Source organism: Nerophis ophidion, linkage group LG11 (genome assembly GCF_033978795.1).
Source record: "Nerophis ophidion isolate RoL-2023_Sa linkage group LG11, RoL_Noph_v1.0, whole genome shotgun sequence".
Taxonomy (NCBI): Eukaryota; Metazoa; Chordata; class Actinopteri; order Syngnathiformes; family Syngnathidae; genus Nerophis; species Nerophis ophidion.
The window spans coordinates 64,755,603-64,767,902 of record NC_084621.1 but is presented as its reverse complement, the minus strand read 5'-3'; the positions used below and the strand labels follow the sequence as shown (position 1 = coordinate 64,767,902).

The window sequence follows — 12,300 nt, the reverse complement described above, 5'->3', positions numbered from 1 at the left end:
CCAAGAGCTACTTCTTGGGTACTGATTAATGCGAGGGGCTACCAGTTTGATACACACTTAAATAAATTACCACAAAAAGCCAATTTGTTTAATTTACCTTTAACAAATAAATCTTTATATTTTAAAACAATTTGTATTTATAAATAAATAAATACATGGGTTGTACTTGTATAGCGCTTTTCTACCTTCAAGGTACTCAAAGCGCTTTGACACTACTTCCACATTTACCCATTCACACACACATTCACACACTGATGGCGGGAGCTGCCATGCAAGGCAAGGCGCCAACCAGCAACCATCAGGAGCAAGGGTGAAGTGTCTTGCTCAGGACACAACGGACGTGACGAGGTTGGTACTAGGTGGGATTTGAACCAGTAACCCTCGGGTTGCGCACGGCCACTCTCCCACTGCGCCACGCCGTCCCTGTCTGTCATTCCGTCATACATTTTTTTTTCCATTCACGGAAAGTTTTTGGTAGAGAATAAATGATGAAAAAAACACTTAATTGAACGGTTCAAAAGAGGAGAAAACACGAAAAAAAAACACGAAAGTTTATCTTCAATTTCGACTCTTTAAAATTCAAAATTCAACCAGAAAAAATGGAGAAAAACTAGCTAATTTGAATCCTTTTGAAATAATTAAAAAAATAATTTATGAAACATCATTAGTAATTTCTCCTGGTTAAAATTAATTTTGATGACATGTTTTAAATAGGTTAAAATCCAATCTGCACTTTGTTAGAATATATAACAAATTGGACCAAGCTATATTTCTAACAAAGACAAATCATTATTTTTTCTAAATTTTCCAGTACAAACATTTTAACAGAAATTCAAAAGACTTTGAAATAAGATTTAAATTTGTTTCTACAGATTTTCCTGAATATTTTTGGGGAATTTTAATCATAACTTTGAAGAAATATTTCACAAATATTTTTCGTCGAAAAAACAGAAGCTAAAGTGAAGAATTAAATTAAAATCTATTTATTATTCTTTACATAAAAAAAAAAAATACTTGAACATTGATTTAAATTGTCAGGAAAGAAGAGAAAGGAATTTAAAAATGTAAAAAGATATATATGTTTAAAAATCCTAAAATCATTTTTAAGGTTGTATTTTTTCTCCAAAATTGTCTTTCTGAAAGTTATAAGAAGCGAAGTAAAAAAATAAATTAATTTACTTAAACAAGTGAAGACCAAGTCTTTAAAATATTTTCTTGGATTTTCAAATTCTAGTCGAGTTTTGTCCCTCTTAGAATTAAAAATGTCGAGCAAAGCAAGACCAGCTTGCTAGTAAAAATAAATACAATTTCAAAAAAAGAGGCGGCTCACTGGTAAGTGCTGCTATTTGAGCTATTTTTAGAACAGGCCAGCGGGCTACTCATCTGGTCCTTACGGGCTACCTGGTGCCCGCGGTCACCGCGTTGGTGACCCCTGCTTTAGAGGTTAATTTGACAACACTTGAAAGTATGCAACAATACATTGAGCAGCAACTTGACAGATTCTGTACAGTTGCTGCTCTACTCTTGGTTGTAGTGTTTACTGAAAGCTAGAAAAAACCTTTTGTAATAGGGGTAAAAAGCAAAATGTCAACATAAGGTAGCACACACTAAGGCTGTGGTATATTATATTCCAAAATGGGCATATGGGCTCTAGTTAATAGAGTTGCGAAAGTTACACAAAAATATGACTAGCACTATAGAAAAACACATAGCACAAAAAACTATGATTATATAGTCCTATATAGAATCATTGTCAATATTCCATCCATCCATTTTCTACCGCTTGTCCCTTGAAATCGTGTTGCGCACAAAAACGTGGTTTCTCTCCATGAATTGTGGGACTTAGGAGTTAAAGGCCTACTGAAACCCACTACTATATATCAATGATGAAACATTAACATTGCAACACATGCCAATGCGGCCTTTTTAGTTTACTAAATTACAATTTTAAATTTCCCGGGAGTTTCCTGTTGAAAACATCGCAGAATGATGACGCGATGAAGACGCGTGTTTGTGAAGTTATTGGTTGGATGGGACATATTAGCCCAGCACCACTTACGGCTAATAAGTAGTCTGCTTTAATCGCATAATTAAACAGTATGTTGGACATCTGTGTTGCTGAATCTTTTGCAATTTGTTCAATTAATAATGGAGAAGTCAAAGTAGAAAGAGGGAGTTGGGAAGCTTTAAGCCTTTAGCCACACAAACACACGGTGTTTCCTTGTTTAAAATTCCCGGAGGTGAAGCTTTACTATGGATCAGAGCGGTCAAGCGAACATGGATCACGACTACATGTCAACCGGCAGTTTTTGGTGAGAAAATTGTGGAAATAAGTCGCCTCTTACCGGAGATCAGCGGAGCCAGCGTCCTCCTGCAGCTGCCGTGACTTCTCTCGGTGACTCTGGCAGCAAAACACCCGTGGCCACACCCCTCCGACTTTAAGGTACTCTTTAACTCACTAAAACACTAGGCAGATAAGGGATTTCCCAGAATTATCCTAGTAAATGTGTCTAAAAACATCTGAATCGCTCTCACCTTTTTTATTTTTTTTCCCTTTTTTTTTTTCTAGGCCTTCACTCTAAATTTCCTCATCCACGAATCTTTCATCCTCGCTCAAATTAATGGGGAAATTGTCGCTTTCTCGGTCCGAATAGCTCGTGAGAATGTGGAAAGCCCTACAACCAGTGACGTCACGTGCACATCGTCTGCTACTTCCGGTACAGGCAAGGCTTTTTTATTAGCGACCAAAAGTTGAGAACTTTATTGTCGATGTTCTCTACTAAATCCTTTCAGCAAAAATATGGCAATATCGTGAAATGATCAAGTATGACACAGAATGGACCAGCTATCCCCGTTTGAATAAGAAAATCTCATTTCAGTAGGCCTTTAATTTTACTGTCTGATTCACGCACATGAGCTTTATACTACGACACTTTGTTTCACAACAAGGTCCCACTGACGTTTAGCAAATAGTTGCTGGTCTTTGTTTCACCATGACATAAATAGCTGCATGGGCAACCGCAAACATTTGTTGAACCACCTGGCAAAGTACTGTGACCATCTGGTCCTCTTGTTTTCTTAGTATGACATATGTGCATTAAACCTAAAATGGTTTTGTGAAGTGTCGAGGTAAAACTGGAAGAAGGAGGTTCACTGATGGAGTCACATATTCTTTTTTTTTTTACATTTACGTAAAGCGGCATTTTCATGTTTGATGTCTTGAAAGGGGAAGGAAGGGGGTGGATGACAATGGATTTCTATTTTGGAGCATGTGTGTGTGTATGTAAGACCGTTCAGTAGATTTCATTGGCTGACCCCTGGCCAATGGTCAACTGGCAGCAGGAGCTGAGCAAGGTGGTCCATGCTGGCCGCCAGGGACGACCAAAAGAAAGGATTTGTTGACAAGGTGGCCACATTACTTCTGATCTTCCTTTGTCAGATTTTGAGCCTGCTGGATCTTCTGCATGGTGTCAAGATGTCATAGCTTAAAGGCCTACTGAAATGAGATTTTCTTATTCAAACGGGGATAGCAGGTCCATTCTGTGTCATACTTGATCATTTCGCCATATTGCCATATTTTTGCTGAAAGGATTTAGTAGAGAACATCCACGATAAAGTTTGCAACTTTCGGTGCTAAGAGAAATGCCCTGCCTCTACTGCAGGGGTGTCAAACTCAAATACAGAGTGGGCCAAAATTTTAAACGGAACAAAGCCGCAGGCCAAGGTTGAACAAATTAACCTTTTAATAGGGACCCAAACAAGTTTTGCATTAAATATTGAACAAGCAAGGCTTATATAACTTTAGTGACAAGCAAAATCCAGTTTCAAATAATATTAATAATAATTTAAAAAAATATCAAATGGCATAACAAATAAAATTTAAATAAAAATGTAATGCCTTTTTTTGTATTTGCAATCTTCTGAGGTAAATATCAAATTTTTTCCACAGGCTAATACATTTGAAAATAAAATAACAATAATGAATGAACCAAACATTCAAGCCTTGAAGTAGCAAGAGAAAATGCATGAATAAAACGTTAATTATTGGTCAGTTTGCTGGAAGTTTCCCGGAAGAGTTAATGCTGCAAAGGCTTCTGGGTATTTGTTCTGTTTTGTTACGGTGCGGATGTTCACCTGAAATGTGTTTGTCATTCTTGTTTGGTGTGGGTTCACAGTGTGGCCCATATTTGTAACAGTGCTAAAGTTGTTTATACGGCCACCCTCAGTGTGACCTGTATAAACAAGTATGCTTGCATTCACTTTGTGCGTGTGTGTGTGTGTGTGTGTGTGTGTGTGTCTGTGTGTAAAAGCCACAAATATTATGTGACACGATGTTAGTATGGAGGAAAAGCGGACGTGACGACAGGTTGTAGAGAACACTAAAGGCAGTGCCTTAAATGCACGCCCCCAATATAGAGTTCCAGGTGGAAATCGGTAGAAATTCAGGAGAATGGTTGCCCCGGGAGATTTTCGGGAGGGGCACTGAACTTCGGGAGTCTACCGGGAAAATTAGGAGGGTTGGAAAGTATGAGTATTAGCGGTGAATGCGGTGTTACAGCGGCACCGACGCTGTATAACACCGGCGGGCCAGCTCTAATGCTAAATTGATATTGCCTCCAGGGCCAAATTAAATTACACGGCGGGCCAGATTAGGCCCGCGGGCCAGAGTTTGACACCCATGCTCTACTGGAAGTCGCAGACGATGACGTCACATGTTTGATGGCTCCTCACATATTCACATTGATTTTAAATGGTCCAAATAGCACAAAAAGTGCTATTTGGACTGAGAAAACGTCAATTTCCCCATTAATTTGAGCGAGGATGAAAGATTTGTGTTTGAGGATATTGATAGCGACAGACTAGAAAAAAAAAAAAAAAAGTTAAAAAATTAAAAAACGCGATTGCATCGGGACGGATTCAGATATTTTTAGACACATTTACTAGGATAACTCTGGGAAATCCCTTATCTTTCTATTGTGTCGCTAGTGTTTTAGTGAATTAAATAGTACCTGATAGTCGGAAGGGTGTCTTGACGCCAATGTCTCAGGGGTGTCGACGGCAGCTGCTATGGACGGCACAAGCTCAGCTTTTCTCCGGTAAGAAGCGACTTTTTACCACTATTTTCTCACCGAAACCTGCTGGTTGACATGTAGTCGTGATTCATAGTAAAGTTTCACCTCCAGGAATTTTAAACAAGGAATCACCGTGTGTTTGTGTGGCTAAAGGCTAAAGCTTCTCAACTCCATCTTTCTACTGTGACTTCTCCAATTTTAATTGAACAAATTGCAAAAGATTCAGCAACACAGATCTCCAAAACACTGTGTAATTATGCGGTTAAAGCAGACGACTTTTAGCTGTGTGTGTGTGCAGCGCTCATACTTCCTAAAAAACTGACGTCTTGTGTACACGTCATCAATACACGACGTTTTCAAGACGAAACTCACGGGAAATTTAAAATTGCAATTTAGTAAACTAAAAATGCCGTATTGGCATGTGTTGCAATGTTAATATTTCATCATTGATATATAAACTATCAGACTGCGTGGTGGCTAGTATCCTTTGAGGTATCTGGGCATGAAAAGGAGGACAAAGAACAGACTTTGCTGTGAAGATGACATGAGAGTGGCACTTGCCAAGGCGCATATCTGAATTGGTCTGTCAAACTCACATGGATTTGCAGGCGTGTATTTTGTTGGGAGTTCATGCATTCATTTTGTGCACCGGTAAAAAAAAAACATAACTGTCTTGAATTTGGAAATAAAAAACACATTTTATTCTTCACTAAAGAAGGGTTCGGTGAATGCGCATGGTGGGGTTCGGTACCTCCAACAAGGTAAAGAACCACTGCTAGCGTCATTGCCATGGATGTATTGACTGAGGTCACTGAGTTTCAAACAATGCTTGAACTCCTTAGCCTCGTGTGACTGTCACTGTTTGACCTTTTGGCTTCCTCTCAAACCGTGCACATTTTTTTAGTCAGTGGAAAGCATGCTCAACAAACAAATTGTAACCTGTCACTCAGCATGGCTCTGCATGCCTGGCTAAAAGAGTCAGGGTGGGTCTGAAGGCTATATGTAGCAGAGCACACCTGCTTTGACTAATAAGGCCTAATTTGGGCCAAACCATGACTTTCCGGAGCTGGGTGTTGCTGAGGGACACTGGATATTGGAAAGTTGTGTTGTCTAAACCTGAATTTTTTACTACTTACGTATAAAATACTACACAGCCTAGCTCCATCCTATCTTGCCGATTGTATTGTACCATATGTCCCGGCAAGAAATCTGCGTTCAAAGGACTCCGGCTTATTAGTGATTCCCAAAGCCCCAAAAAAGTCTGCGGGCTATAGAGGGTTTTCATTTCGGGCTCCAGTACCCTGGAATGCCCTCCCGGTAAAAGTACGAGATGCCACCTCAGTAGAAGCATTTAAGTCTCACCTTAAAACTCATTTGTATACTCTAGCCTTTAAATAGACTCCCTTTTTAGACCAGTTGATCTGCCGTTTCTTTTCTTTTTCTCCTATGTCCCACTCTCCCATGTGGAGGGGGTCCGGTCCGATCCGGTGGCCATGTAGTGCTCGCCTGTGTATATCTCTGCGCTGCTGATTCGCCTCCGCTTGGGATGTTTTCCTGCTGGCTGCGCTGTGAACGGGACTCTCGCTGCTGTGTTGGATCCGCTTTGGACTGGACTCTTGCGACTGTGTTGGAGCTACTATGGATTGAACTTTCACAGTATCATGTTAGACCCGCTCGACATCCATTGCTTTCCTCCTCTCCAAGGTTCTCATAGTCATCATTGTCACCGACGTCCCACTGGGTGTGAGTTTTCCTTGCCCTTATGTGGGCCTACCGAGGATGTCATAGTGGTTTGTGCAGCCCTTTGAGACACTAGTGATTTAGGGCTATATAAGTAAACATTGATTGATTGATTGAATACACTGTGTACAAAAATGACTGCTTTAAAAATGCAAAAGTACTATGTGAATACGTTTTGGACATGTGATGGTTGAATTTACAAAATAACTGTTTTCTTCATTTCCCCTGTCAAATTGGTCCCAGCTAGTGGGCGGGGCTATGGGCTAATTAAGTGGGGAAAAAATGCCATTTTTCTGGCAGTCTGCTGCCTGTCACTGCCAGGGGACCGAAAGCAATGGATGTCGAGCGGGTCTAACATGATACTGTGAAAGTTCAATCCATAGTGGCTCCAAGACAGCAGTGAGAGTCCCGTCCACAGGAAACCATCTCAAGCGGATCAGCAGCGTAGAGATGTCCCCAACCGATACAGGCGAGCGGTCCATCCTGGGTCCCGACGAGCGGTCCATCCTGGGTCTCGACTCTGGACAGTCAGTACTTCATCCATGGTCATCGGACCGGACCCCCCTCCACAAGGGGGATTTAAATACATGTTTGTAAACTGTTGCCAACTGCGTGACTTGCCATCCTTGATTTGAAGTCTGGTTTGCAAAGGTTAAATTACCTTCACCCGAGGCGGGGTGTGACACCTCGAATATGAATTCGGTCTTTAGTGTTATGATACAGTGAGAGCAAGTGCTAATTTAACGGCAGACATACAGTATCAGTATAAATTACTCCGAACAACTGCGCTGTTAATAAACCGTGGATCCCCCTGCCGTTGTAACGTGGGTGTGGTTTACATGCTCAAGCACTTTGATAAGGCGGGTAACAAGTTCATTAGCAAAGTTCGCTAGTTAAAACATGCCATTTCCAATTAGCCTGAAGGAGAGCAAGTTGAGGGAAATGAGGGAGACCGAGTCAGATTCCTATCACCGCCAGGCCATGAAAATGGAAAGAATACCATGACACGCTATCTCTCCAAATCAACGGCTGATTGCAAAAGTGCCATGACGGGAAATGAACATGAGACGGAAGATCAGCGTGCAGATTCGCTTAAGGACATACTTGTAAAGACAAGGGGAGAGAAAGGGAGCTTGCTGGGTGTTCCACATCAGAGACTCGGCACTCTGAACAACAGAGACAGCTATCAGATTAATATTGAGTCATCGTGCATGCTTCTCTGCTGATGCAGACTACGAGACAATCAGAGAACAAGGACCAATCACGGACAGCCACTTGATATGTGCAAAGTGGAGATGAAATGCAGCGAGTAAAAAAAAAAAAAAAAAATGTTCAAATACAGGATGTGGGTTGTAAAGGCTTTTGTTGTTACTCAGCAAAAGGGAAAGTGTACTGAGGTGTTTCAATAGAATCACCAAAGCAGGTGGGCATGTTCCGAGTTAACCCACCTCATTAAAAAGGCCTGTCTCTCTTTTTATGGAACGGCCATTACACATCCTATTCAGATGCACACGTGGCATGATTAAAAATTATCTGCGGGTGATCATAATCACACCTGCTTCAACTTAAGCCAAAGAATAACAAAGAACTTTTTTTGAACGTGGAACTATCTGAACATTTACAAAGAGATTAAAAGGCTAGACATTCGCAAACTAAATAAATTTGCTTTTAATCGCTCTGAACAGGAAGTCGTGTCTTTTCAAATGGCCTTTATCTGATTGTCTGATTTGGCCTCTTTATTCAAATTATAACATGCCCATCTGACTTTTGCAACACAATGGGAAAAATTAAAAAGGGAAATGACCTTTCATGGCAGCCCTGATGGCAGAGTGAATGGCATTATTATGCTGCAAGATTCATTTCTGCCCACTCTGTGCAGCCTAATGAAAAAACAGGAGGAAAGAGAGGTTTACGAAGTATTAAGGCAGCATACTGAGAAACATGTTGATTTCAAACAAGATTTTATTTTAAAGCCTTGGTCTCAAGATGTAGCCAGAGCTCGATGTGGCCATTTTTTTAGGATGTAAAACCGCCAAGATTAGGACAGTGTGTGGAAGAATTTTTAGGGACGGCGTGGCGCAGTGGGAGAGTGGCCGTGCGCAACCCGAGGGTCACTGGTTCAAATCCCACCTAGAACCAACTCCGTTGTGTCCTGAGCAAGACACTTCACCCTTGCTCCTGATGGGTGCTGGTTGGCGCCTTGCATGGCAGCTCCCTCCATCAGTGTGTGAATGTGTGTGTGAATGGGTAAATGTGGAAGTAGTGTCAAAGCGCTTTGAGTACCTTGAAGGTAGAAAAGCGCTATACAAGTACAACCCATTTATCATTTATAAGAAAGCTGCTTGATAGCTCAGAACCACTCAGGCTGTGCTTAAGTAAAACATGAAACGGGCAACCTGTTTCACATCACCTCTTCACCAGTTCAATTAAGTCAGTGGTTCTTAACCTTGTTGGAGGAATCGAACCCCACCAGTTTCATATGCCCATTCACCGAACCCATTAGTTAAAAAAAAATACATATATATATATTTTTTTCAAATTCAAGACAAAGTTATATGTTTTTGGTAACACTTTAGTATAGGGAACATATTATAAGTAACAAATACTTAATTGTGTGATGATCTGTGGTCTAGAACATGTTTTTGTTAGTTTTTGAACTCTTTTAGTTCCTGTTGGCGCTCCCTTGTTTTGTTACCATGCCGACTTATGATTTTCACCTGCTTCTAATCAAAACCCTTATTTAAGCCTGACTTTGCCAGTCAGTTGGCCTGGCGTCATGGCTTGTTTTCATGCGATACCACACTTCATGTTGCTCGATTCATGCCGTGTCCGCGTAAGTCTTGTTTATTTCTTGCCACAGTTTCGTGTTTGTTCGAAGCCACAGTTTCGTGTTTGTTCGAAGACATAGTTTGTTTGTTTCATGCCCTGCCAAGATTTCTTGAGGTAATAAATATGTTCCTACCTGCAAGCCTTGTCCGGAATAGTCAGTTTGAGAACAAACCTCGCAGTAAACTGCGACCCCCCCAGTCATGACAGAATGACCATGAGTCGGCATGGTAATCAAACAAAACAAGGGGGCGCAAACAGGAAGTAAAAGAGTCCAAAAACTAACAAAAAAAATAACAAAAATAATCACATTTTGAGTTATTTGGACACTAGGGGAACATATTCTCAGTAATAAAGACTCGATTTAGAGTTATTTGGTTAGGGGTTAGGGTCAGGAACCTTTTTGTCTGAGAGAGCCAAGAAGCCAAATATTTTGAAATGTATTTCCCTGAGAGCCATATATTTTTTTTAACACCGAACACAACTAAACGCGTGCATTTTTAAGTAAGACCAACATTTCCAGAGTATAATAGGTCTCTTATTCTTTGTATTAACATTGTTATTCTGAAGTTAACTATGGAGGGGGCTTGGCCTACAGCAAAGCGGGATGTTGCTAGGACCGGCCTCGAAATCAGCGACAGGTGCGTAGAAGGCCCACCTGGGCCTTTTTATCTAATCACCTGTCGCTCTGTTATAAGCAGCAGCCAGGAGGAGAGACAGGGTTGGGGCTGGAGCCAGAGCGCGAGTGAGGACGAAAGAGAAAAAGACAATTGCAGGAAAGCAACTGAGAGACTAATTAAAAAACAAACAATATTTTAACCCTAAAACAGGCTCTCATGTCGGTGCTTGGTGGTCTGAAGAACCCCCAGGAGGGCAAGCCCAACACTAACCAATAATAAATAAATTACTTCTTACCATTAACGCAACTTCTTGAACATGAAAATGCATTAGAATGTTTTACATTTTGAACGTTATGGAATTATTCATTACTTATCCTGTTAAGCAATGTCAGCTCAGATTTATCCAGGAGCCAGATGCAGTCATCAAAAGAGCCACATCTGGCTCTAGAGCCATAGGTTCCCTACCCTTGGGTTAGGGTTATAATAAGGCCATGCCGAATAGGCATTAATAAGTACTTAATGACTAGTCAAGAGCCAATATGTTACTAATTTGCATGTTAATAAGCAACTAATTAATAGGGAATATGTTCCCCATACTTAAGTGTTACCATATTTTTTTTACTGGTGCACAAATTGAAGTGTGCATGAACATCACCTTGTTCAAACAACAAAACCAACACAGTGCATAAACTCACAACAAATGACACACCTGCAAATCAGTCAGCTGTTGCCGTATCCGTAATACGCCGATAGGGAGAATATTCTGTTCATAACTTTTATGGACAGAATTTCTAGGCGCAGTCAAGGCGTTGAGGGGTTCCGGTTTGGTGACCGCAGGATTAGGTCTCTGCTTTTTGCAGATGATGTGGTCCTGATGGCTTCATCTGACCGGGATCTTCAGCTCTCGCTGGATCGGTTCGCAGCCGAGTGTGAAGCGACCGGAATGAGAATCAGCACCTCCAAGTCCGAGTCCATGGTTCTCGCCCGGAAAAGGGTGGGAGTGCCATCTCCGGGTTGGGGAGGAGACCCTGCCCCAAGTGGAGGAGTTCAAGTACCTAGGAGTCTTGTTCACGAGTGAGGGAAGAGTGGATCGTGAGATCGACAGGCGGATCGGTGCGGCGTCTTCAGTAATGCGGACGTTGTACCGATCCGTTGTGGTGAAGAAGGAGCTGAGCCTGAAGGCAAAGCTCTCAATTTACCGGTCGATCTACGTTCCCATCCTCACCTATGGTCATGAGCTTTGGGTCATGACCGAAAGGATAAGATCACGGGTACAAGCGGCCGAAATGAGTTTCCTCCGCCGTGTGGCGGGGCTCTCCCTTAGAGATAGGGTGAGAAGCTCTGCCATCCGGGAGGAACTCAAAGTAAAGCCGCTGCTCCTCCACATCGAGAGGAGCCAGATGAGGTGGTTCGGGCATCTGGTCAGGATGCCACCCGAACGCCTCCCTAGGGAGGTGTTTAGGGCACGTCCAACCGGTAGGAGGCCACGGGGAAGACCCAGGACACGTTGGGAAGACTATGTCTCCCGGCTGGCCTGGGAACGCCTCGGGATCCCCCGGGAAGAGCTAGACGAAGTGGCTGGGGAGAGGGAAGTCTGGGTTTCCCTGCTTAGGCTGTTGCCCCCGCAACCCGACCTCGGATAAGCGGAAGATGATGGATGGATGGATGGAGAAGTTTGTATTTACACGATGACTCTGGTGTGTTTTAACCTCCGCCGAACCCCTGAGGCCGACTCACCGAACCCCTAGGGTTCGATCGAACCCAGGTTGAGAACCACTGAATTAAGTGCAGTCCAGCACTGCCAGTCCAGCACTGTGTTTCTGAGCCTGTAAATCTCATTCTGATGGTTAAATAGACGCAAAAATTACAGTCCTACATCTCACCGTGCTTCATCCCCCTCCTCCTTTCAAAAGTCATATTTTTAAGCTCAGCATTTCTCGGGCCCATACTGTCTTTTCTCCGCATGTGATGCCTTCTTTTTGTCATGGCCCCCATAGTTCTGAGCTGACCCCCTCAGCCCTGTCTCCTGACTGATCACAGTG

At 42.2% G+C, this 12,300-nt stretch overlaps 1 protein-coding gene across 2 annotated transcripts in view; it reads right to left on the bottom strand.

Annotated features, from left to right (window-relative positions):
* Positions 1-12,300, bottom strand: part of zfpm2a (zinc finger protein, FOG family member 2a) — a 442,543-nt gene that overhangs the window by 324,422 nt on the left and 105,821 nt on the right. The gene's annotated exons all lie outside the window — the stretch shown is intronic.